Genomic DNA, 10068 nt, shown 5'->3' on the forward strand with positions numbered 1-10068 from the left:
TTCCTTGTGCCATCTCCCTTCTTAGGACACAGGCAGGCCTGCGAGGTGTGTGTCTCCACTGGTTAGGTCTTGAAAGCCCTGGAGTAGTAGGAGGGGACGAAAACCATGCGGGGTAGTGGGTGTGAGAGTGGAGCAGTGATTGGTCTCTGTTCAAGTGGGGCTGATGTAGATGGGGTGGAAGAGGGAGGCAGGATTGAGGGCAACATTTCAAGTACCATTAGAGCTGTGTGTAGGGATGGCTCATGCTTGGCTTTTGCAGCTGCACTTCCAGAGGAATTGTCAAGAAGCTCGAGCTGGAGGAGAAACTGGCAGAAGTGGATCTGAGCAGCCCGGACATCCTTCTAAGGAGACCTGAATAGTCTTCAGGTTTCTACATAACTGGCTGTGAGTAAGAGGTCAATGCTTTCAATTCCTTATCTGTACTTGCTGTAGTTTTCTTCACAGGCCGTGTGCTTCCTTGTTTGGTATGAGACGCTGGGATTAAGCCTGGGGAGGGGACAAGAGTCTCCTGAACGAAGTGACTATTTTGGGGCATAGTTTACTTAGATTTCTAGAAAGCCTTTGATAAGGTCCCTCACCAAAGCTCTTATGTAAATTAAGTCGTCATGGGATAAGAGGGAAGATCCTTTCATGGACTGAGAACTGGTTAAAAGACAGGGAACAAAAGGTAGGAATAAATGGTAAATTTTCAGAATGAAGAGGGGTAACTAGTGGTGTTCCCGAAGAGTCAGTCCTATGACCAATCATATTGAACTTATTCATAAATGATTTGAAGAAAGGTGAGGTGGCAAAGTTTGCAGATGATGATGAACTGCTCAAGATAGTTAAACCCAAAGAAGACTGTGAAGAACTTCAAAAAGATCTCACAAAACTAAGTGACTGGGCAACAAAATGGCAAATGAAATTTAATGTGCATAAATGTAAAGTAATGCATACTGGAAAAAATAACCCCAGCTATACATACAATATGATGGGGGCTAATTTAGCTACAATTAATCAGGAAAAAGATCTTGGAGTCATTGTGGATAGTTTACTGAAGACGTCCACGCAATGTGCAGTGGCAGTCAAAAAAGTAAACAGGATCTTAGGAATCATTTAAAAAAGGGATAGAAAATAAGATGGAGAGTATCTTATTGCCCTTATATAAATCCATGGTATGCCCACATCTTGAATATTGCGTACAGATGTGGTCTCTCCATCTCAAAAAAAGATATACTGGCATTAGGAAAGATTCAGAGATGGGCAACTAAGATGATTAGGGGTTTGGAATGGGTCCCATGTGAGGAGAGATGAAAGAGGCTAGGACTTTTCAGCTTGGAAAAGAGGAGATTATCATATCCCCCCTTAGAGAGAGAGAAAATCACCTGTGGTGTGAAGCAAGTGAATAAGGAAAAATGTATTTACTTTGTTCCCATAATACAAGAACTAGGAGCCACCAAATGAAATGAATGGGCAGCAGGTTTAAAACAAATAAAAGGAAGTTCTTCTTCACACAGCGCACAGTCAGCTGGTGGCACTCCTTGCCTGAGGAGGTTGTAAAGGCTAGGACTATAGCAGGGTTTAAAAGAGAACTGGATAAATTCATGGAGGTTAAGTCCATAAATGGCTATTAGCCAGGATGGGTAAGGAATGGTGTCCCTAGCCTCTTGTTTGTCAGAGGGTGGAGATGGATGGCAGGAGAGAGATCATTTGATCATTACCTGTTAGGTGCACTCCCTCTGGGGCACCTGGCATTGGCCACTGTCAGACAGGTTACTGGGCTGGATGGACCTTTGCTCTGACCCAGTATGGCCGTTCTTACGCTCGCTTCTCCAGGACTGGCTGTGAGTGAACAATTACGGCCTCTGTTCCTCATCCGTACCACTCTAGTTTTCCTCAGAGGTCATGAGCCTCCTCATTGGGCATGGGGCTCTGTGGGTTTCTGACCAGGGAAAGGGGCAACAGTCTCTTCTGCACAGTGACTCTCTTGGATGCAGGTGCAACGGGCTACTTTCTTCAGACAGTGGCTAATGCCGGGTGCCCCAGGGGGAATAAACAGAATAGGAAATAACCAAGTGATCCATCCCCTGTCGCCCATTCCCAGCTCCTTCCAAACCAAGGATAAGGGCACCACCCCTGCCCAACTTGGCTAATAGTCGTTGATGGACATATCCTCCATGAACTTCTCTAGTTATTTTTTGAACTCCCATTAACTTCACAACATTCTCTGGCGAGCAGTTCCACAGGTTGAGTGTGCATTGTGTGCTTTTCAGTTGTATCTGTAAAGGTGTAATGGGAAATGAGAGAAGAAGAACCTACACAACATTGCAGATTCCAATGATAACCTTTGTTTTTCCCTCTTGGTTGTGCTTTGTAGCAACGGAAAAAGTCATGGGTAAGAGTCCGCCCCAGCTGTGAGATGGAAAGTGCAAAAGAGCCATGAGACAGCGAGCACTGTTGATTCCAGGCTATGCGGATGCTGTCAAGCTGAGAGTGGAGCAGCTGTCACCATCAGTGAGACAAGTGTCTGGTTTGGGGAGGACTCTGGTAATGGCCCACCATCCTCCAGGCTGGGAATTAGTGTTAGCTGCGTCTTGGTTTGCAGGGAAAGAGTTCTGACTAGCTGGGATTATGAGGGAAACAAAGTCTCCATTTTCAGGGGCTGGTCATTTCTCTGGCCAGGAGTGGTGTGTCCTCTGCAGCAGGAAGTTGAATCCAGGGGGATAACTCCAGCTGATGAGTTTCTTGCCTTCTGCCCATGTTTCTTTGTCTCTCTCTCCTGTAATGTGTTGGCCAACACACACACATCCTCTCTCTCTCTCTCTCTCTCTCTCTCTCTCTCTCTCTCTCTCTCTCTCTCTCCGTGCCATCTCTCTTCATAGCACACGGAAAGGCATGCTAGGTGTGCATCCTCCCATGTCTAGGGAGCCATGAAGAAGGAGGAGGGAATGAAAATCATGCACGGCAGTGGGTGCAAGTGTGTGGCGGTGACTGTTGGTGTTAACTCGGTCTCTCTTCATTGAGTGGGGCGGATGTAGCTGGGATGGGCGAGGGAGGCAGGGATGAGGGCAAGATTTTACACATGATTAGAGCTTTGTGAAGTGATGGCTCATGGTTGGCTTATTTCCTGCGCTTGCAGAGGAATCATCCAGGAGCATCAGCCGAAGGAGAAGCTGGCAGAAGTGGACCTGAGCAGACTGGGCATCTTTCTAAGCAGACATGAACGGTCCTCATAGCACACGGGCAGGTGTTCTAGGTGTGCATCCCCACAGGTTTGGTCTCGGGAGCCATGAAGAAGTGGGAGGGGTCGAAAATCATGCAGAGTAGTGGGCGTGAGATTGGAGTAGAGGCTGCTGGTGTTGACTGTCTCTGTTTGAGTGGGGCTGAGGTAGATGGAATGTGAGAGGGAGGCAGAGATTAGGGCGAGATTTCACGCACATTCACAGCATTGTGTAATGCTGGCTCATGCATGGCTTTTGCAGCTGCGCTGGCAGAGGAATTGTCCAGTAGCCTACCTGGAGGAGAGACTCTCAGAAGTGGACATGATCAGCCTGAACATCCTTCTTAGGAGACACGAATAGTCCTCGACTTTCTGCCTCCTGCATAACTGGCTGTGAGTAAGCGGTCAGTTCTTTGAATTCCTCATCTGTACTCACTGTAGTTTTCTTCACAGGCCATGTGCTTCCTTGTTGGGTATGGGGCTCTGTGAGATTGTCCGGGGAGGGGCAGAGTGGTTACAAAGGGCGCTTTTTAGTTGGAATGCTAAAGGTGTAGTTGGGGGGTGGGAGGTTTCAGGGCAAAGCCCTGCTGTGTTGGAGAGGCAAAAAGAGTAGCCTGTGCGACATTGTCCACTGAAATGGTAACTTGTTTGTTTTTTCCTACTTGTGCTGGGTTTAGTACCAAGGGAAAAGAAGTCACATGCCAGAGTCTACTGTCCTCGTGCGATGGAAAGCGAGCGAGAGCGACGAGACCGTGAGCATTGTTGATGCAAGGCAGGAGCCGTCCAGCTGGCACTGGAGCAGCTGCTGTTGTCAGTGAGATAAGTGTCTGGTTTGGTGAGGGCTCTGCTCACGGCCCACCTGGTTCCAGGTAGCGATGCCCCATTAGCTGGTTCCTGACCAGGTGTGTTTACAAGGTTGAGAAGGTCCCCAATTTCATTGGCTGATCATTTCTCTGTTCACAAGCAGTGTGTCCTCTGCAGGAGAAGGGTGGATCCAGGGGGATAAATCCAGCTGGTGAGTTTTTTGCCTTCGTCCCGTGTTTCTTTCTCTCTCTCTTCTCTAGTATGTTGGCCAACACTCTCTCTCTCTCTCTGTGTGTGTGTGTGTGTGTGTCCTTGCCTCTCCTTGTGCAGTTTCCCTTCATAGCACACAGACAGGAGTGCTAGGTGTGCATCCCCACAGGCTTGGTCTTGGCAGCTATGAACAAGTAGGAGGGGATGAAAATCATGTGGGGCAATGGGCACTAGAGTGGAATAGAAGCTGTTGGTATTGACTCGGTTACTGTTCATCGAGTGCGGCTGATGTAGATGGGATGGGAGAGGGAGGCAGGGATGAGGGCAAGAGCTCTGTGCAATGATGGCTCATGCTTGGCTTTTGCAGCTGCTTTTACAGAGGAATTGTTGTTCAGGAGCCCCAGCCAGAGGAGAAACTGGCAGAGGTGGATCTGAGCAGCTTGGACATCCTTCTAAGGAGACACGAACAGTCCTGGGTTTTCTGCCTCCCGCATAACTACACTTCATGACTTTATCGGCATGGCTAAAGCCTAAGATAAATGCATGGTAGAGGCTGAGTTCACGCGGCTGCTTCCCTTTAGGTGGGTTTGGTTTCTCATCAAAATTTTCCTCCTTGTTCTTGTTGCTGGAGGTGAATTTCACTATTTTGGGAGCAGCTGTGGGATTACGACCTGGGAAAGAGATGATAGTCTCCTTTGCACAGTGACTCTATTGCAGGGGTCCCCAATGCGGTGCCTGCGGGTGCCATGGCATCTAACAAGCAGCCGCTGAAATGGTACCCAGAACCAGTGTCGTCAAGATTTTCGGCTGCATTTCGGCGGCGATGCCTTTCAATGATGCTGGTTCTCGGCAGCTGCTTGTCTGGTGACCACGCTCCTCAGTGGCTAGTTGTCCAGTGCCCGCCAGACTAAAATGTTGGGGACCCCTGCTCTATTGGGTGCAGGTGCAACAGGCTGCTTAACATATGAATGTAAGAATGGCAATGCTTGGTCAGACCAAGGGTCTATGTAGCCCAGTATCCTGTCTTCCGACAGTGGCTAATGCCAGGTGCTTCAGAGGGAAGGAATAGAACAGGGCATTGAGAAGTGATCCATCCTGTGTCGCCCAATCCCAGCTTCTGGCACACCCCACCCCTGCCCATCCTGACCAATAGCCCTTGATGGGTCGATTCTCCATGAATTTACCTAGTTCTTTTTTGAACCCTGTTATAGTCTTGGCTTTCACAGCGTTCTCTAGCTAGCAATTCAACAGGTTGAGTGTGCATTGTGTGCTTTTTAATTGTTTCTATAAGGGTGTAATGGGACAGGGAGAAGAAGAACGTAGACAACATTGCAGATTCCAATGATAACTTTTGTTTTTCCCTCTTGTTTTGTTTGTTTCCACAGACAAAGAAGTCAAGGATAAGAGCCCACGCCCCTTGTGAGATGGAAAGCACACAAGAGCTGTGAGACAGCGAGCATTGTTGATGCCAGGCTATGCAGATGCCGTCGAGCTGGGAGTGGAGCAGCCGTCACCATCAGTGAGATAAGTGTCTGGTCTGGTGAGGACTCTGGTAATGGCCGACGTGACTCCCTCCCACGTTTTTTTCTTTTTCTCCTCTAATGTGTTGGCCAGCACATTCTGTCTGTCTCTCCCCATCTCCTTGCCTCTCTTTGTGCCGTCTCCCTTCATAGGACACGGGCAGGTATGGTAGGTGTGCAACACCACAGGCTAGGTCTTGTGAGCTATGAACAAGTAGGGTATGGAAATCATGCAGTGCAGTGGGCGCTAAAGTGCAGCAATGACTGTGGGTGTTGGCTGAGCCTCTGCTCTAGTGGGGCTGATGTGGATGGGATCGGAGAGGGAGGTAGGGATGGGGGCAAGATTTCACGCACTAACTGAATTTTGTGCAGTGATGACTCTTGCTTGGCTTATTGGCTGTGCTTGCAGAGGAATCGTCCGGGAGCAGCAGCTGGAGGAGAAACAGCCAGATGTGGACTTGAGCGGCCTCGACATCCTTGTAAGCAGATTAACAGTCCTCAGCTTTCTGCCTTCCGCATAACTGGGTGTGAGTAAGCGGTCAGTGCTTGGAATTCCTCCTCTGTTCTCACTCCAGTTTTGGTCAGAGGCTGTGAACTTTTTTGGGTACATGGCTCTGTGGGATTCAGATGAGGGAAAGGCACAAGTCTTCAGTACGAAGTGACTATTTTGGGTATAGGTGCAAGAGCTTCTTTCTGGTTGTGGTCCTGAAGGTGTAATGGAAGAAGGGTTATGGCTAGAGGTCTGAGGTGCGGTAGATATGAGAAGAATCTATACGACGTTGCTGACTGAGATGCTAACTTATTTGTTTTCCCGCCTTGTGCTGGGTTCAGTACCAAGGGAAAAGACGTGGAGGGTCAAGAGTCCGCTCCCCTCATTTGATGGAAAGCGAGGGAGAGCAGGGAGACCACAAGCATTATTGATGCCAGGCAGGAGCCATCCAGCTGGGAGCGGAGCAGCCATCATCATCAGTGAGATAAGTGCCTGTTCGTTGAGGGCTCTGCTCACTGCCCACTTGGCTCCAGGTACAGACACCCCGTCAGCTGGGGCTGGGTTTGTAACAAAATGTTTGTGACTAGCTGAGGGAGGGAGACAAGGTTCCCCATTTTCAGGGTCTGCCCATTTCTCTGTTCACATGCGGTGTGTCCTCTGCAGAAAAGGTTGGATCCAGGAAGATGATTCCAGGTGGCGAGTTGCTTGTTTTCCTCTTTTGTGTTTCTCTCTCTCTCTCTTTCTCTCCTCTAGTGTGTTGGTCGGGTGTCATTGTAAGGGGTGCTTTCTACTCATAGTCCTAAAGCTGTAATGGGTAGAGGGTTGAGGGCGGAGCCCTGCCATGCAGGAGAGACGAAAAGAAGAGCCTATGAGATTTTGCCGACTGAGATGGTAACTTACTTGTTTTATCCCCTGGTTTTAGTGCCAAGGAAAAAGACGTCACGTGTGAGAGTGTACAGCCCTCATGATGAGTCACTCAAAGCGAGTGAGAGTGATGAGACTGGGAGCGTTGTTGGTGCCAGGCAGGAGCTGTCCATCTGGGAGCAGAACAGCCGCTACTATCACTGAGATAAGTATCTGTTTTGCTGAGGGTTCTGCTCCTCCAACTAGAGACACTCCGTTAGGTGGGGCTGGGTTTGTAAGAAAAGGTTCCTGACTAGCTGTTGTTATGAGGGAAACAAGGTCCCCATTTTCAGGGGCTGGTCATTGCTCTGGCCAGGAGCACTGTGTCATCTGCAGTAGAAGGTTGGATCCAGGAGGATGACTCCAGGTGGTGAGTTGCTTGCCTTCCTCCTATGCTTCTCTTTTTCTCTCTTTTCTCTACTGTGTTGGCCAACATAGTCGCTCTCTCTGTCCTTGCCTCTCCTTGTGCTGTCCTCCTTCATAGGACATGGGCAGACATGCTAGGTGTGCATCTCCACGGCCTATGTATTGGGAGCCATGAAGAACTAGGAGGGGACGAAAATCATGCAGAGCAGTGGGCACGAGAGTGGAGCGGTGACTGTTGGTGTTAACTCCATCTCTGTTCATCGAGTGGGGCTGATGTAGATGGGATGGAAGAGGGAGGCAGGGATGAGGGCAAGATTTTCAGCACCCATAGAGCTTTGTGTAGTGATGGTTCATGCTTGGCTTTTGTCTAGGAGACCCAGCCAAAGGAAGAGGTGGCAGAAGAGGATCTGAGCTTCCTGGACATCCTTCTAAGATCTGAACAGGCTTCTGCTTTCTGCCTCCTGCTTAATTGGCTGTGAGTAAGCAATCAATACTTCGAATTGCACATCTGTACTCACTGTAGTTTTCTTCACAGGCTAGAAGCCCAACAATCTAGAAGCCAGAAACTGTCTAACAAGCAACTCGGAAACCAATTAAACCGAAAACAAGCCTAATTTCTGCGTCGTCTTTGCAGGTTTGTCATGTCTGACCAAAGTCTGCTGTTCAGAGTGACTATTTCAGGTTGCAAGGGGTGCTTTCTAGTTGTAGTCTTAAAGGCGTAATGGTGGTGTGGGGGAGTGGTTGGGGACAGGGCTCTGGGATGTGTTAGATGCAAGAAGAGATTTTGTGACATTGTGGCCTGAGATGCTGACTACTTGGTTTTTCCTCTTTGTCCAGTGTTTGTTAAAAATGGAAAAGAAGTCAAACATAAGAGTTTACTCCCCTCGTACGATGAAATGCGAGCGAGGGCAGGGCGACCACAAACCTTCTTGAAATCAGGCGGGAGCCATACATCTGGGAGTGGAGCAGCCACGACTGTCAGCGGGATAAGTGTCTGGTTTGGTGAGGGCTCTGCTCAAGGCCACCTGGTTCCATGTAGGGACACCCTGTTAGGTGGGGCTGGGTTTGTAAGAAAAGAATCCTGTCTTGCTGTGGTTATGAGGGAGACAGGGCCGTCCAGGGGAGGGGCGCCAGTGGGGCAATTTGCCCCGGGCCCCACAGGGGCCCCCATGAGAATAAAATATTCTATAGTTTTGCAACTTTCTTTTATGGAAAGGGCCCCCAAAATTGCTTTGCCCGAGGCCCCCTGAATCCTTTGGGTGGCCCTGGAGGGAAATGAGGTCTCCAATTTTCAGGGGCTGCTCATTTCTCTGGCCAGTACTGGTGTGTCCTCTGCAGCAGAAGGTTAGATACACAAAGATGACTCCAGGTGGTGAGTTGCTTTCTTTCCTCAGATGTTTCTTTCTCTCTCTGTCTCTTCTCTACTATGCTGGCCAACAACACACACACTCTCTCTCTGTCCTTGCCTTTCCTTGTGCTGTCTCCCTTCATAGCATGGGCACGCATGGTGGGTGTGCAACCCCACAGGCTGTCTCTCAGGAGCAATGAAGAAGTAGGAGGGGATGAAAATTGTGCGGGATAGTGGGCGTGAGAGTGGAGTGGAGACTGTTGGTGTTTTTTTGTAGCTGCTCTTGCAGAGGAATTGTCCAAGACCCCTACCCTGAGAAGAAGGTGGCAGAAGTGGACCTGAGCAGCTTGGACATCCTTCTAAGCAGACATGAACAGTCCTCAGCTTTCTGCCTCTCTTAGCTGGCTGTGAGTAAGGGGTCAGTGCTTTGAATTTCTCATCTGTACTGGCTGTAGTTTTCTTCGCAGGCCGTGTGCTTCCTCCTTGGGTATGGGGCTCTGTGGCTGTGGAGGGGCCAGAATCTGCTCTGCAGAGTGACTATGTTGGGTGCAATTAAGAGGGCCAATGCAGAGAAGAGAAAAGGGAAAGAGACCTGAACCCTGATTACAGAGCGGTCACCCTTTCTTTAGTAAAATACTTCTCTTTTAAACTCGGTGGTGGGTGGGGGGGAGTCCCCAGTGTGAAAAGATCTGGAAATAAACAGGTAAGAGTGGGATCCTGCTGAGTGTCTCCTTTCCACTCAATCCTCCATCTCTCAGCGACACCCTTCCTACCCAACCAAGAAAATAACAACTTTGTGCCCCCTAACCTTTTCCAGAAAAGACTCCTCTTCTTGTGACACAGTCTTGTTAGTAGGGTTAGGTGCATCCACTTGCCAGCTCTGAATACCACCGCATCTACCTACAACACCTGAATATCAACACATTTCAGAAAGGATAGCCACATCAGTCCCTTCTGATATAGCCCTAGGAATCTCCTCTGTCTATCTCCAAAGGGACACAAGGCCTGGAATTTGGACACAACTCAGGGAGCTGTCTGAAACTCTACAGTTGAACACTCATCAGTGTGATGGTGTCTGTCTTGTGCACAAGAAAACAAACGGTCAAAGTTGTGGTTGGTTGAGCAGTGTAAATTGGGCAGGGCAAAAGGACTTGATAGGATGACATGGAAGTGAGGGTCTGAAAGGAGCCCCCCCACCTCATTTTTCATTTCCAGACTGTGTGACATT

The 10068-nt window shown here is 49.1% G+C and overlaps 1 long non-coding RNA gene across 1 annotated transcript; it reads left to right on the forward strand.

The window, feature by feature from the left end:
- Nucleotides 1-3502: 3502 nt before the first annotated feature.
- Nucleotides 3503-8624, forward strand: LOC115636971. Its single transcript, XR_003997120.1, has 6 exons — nt 3503-3592; nt 3877-4794; nt 5599-6212; nt 6565-6756; nt 7153-8126; nt 8330-8624. It is a non-coding gene; the product is annotated as an uncharacterized LOC115636971 (long non-coding RNA).
- Nucleotides 8625-10068: the final 1444 nt, after the last annotated feature.

The sequence above is a fragment of the Gopherus evgoodei genome, chromosome 18 (genome assembly GCF_007399415.2).
Source record: "Gopherus evgoodei ecotype Sinaloan lineage chromosome 18, rGopEvg1_v1.p, whole genome shotgun sequence".
In the NCBI taxonomy this organism is placed as follows: domain Eukaryota; kingdom Metazoa; phylum Chordata; order Testudines; family Testudinidae; genus Gopherus; species Gopherus evgoodei.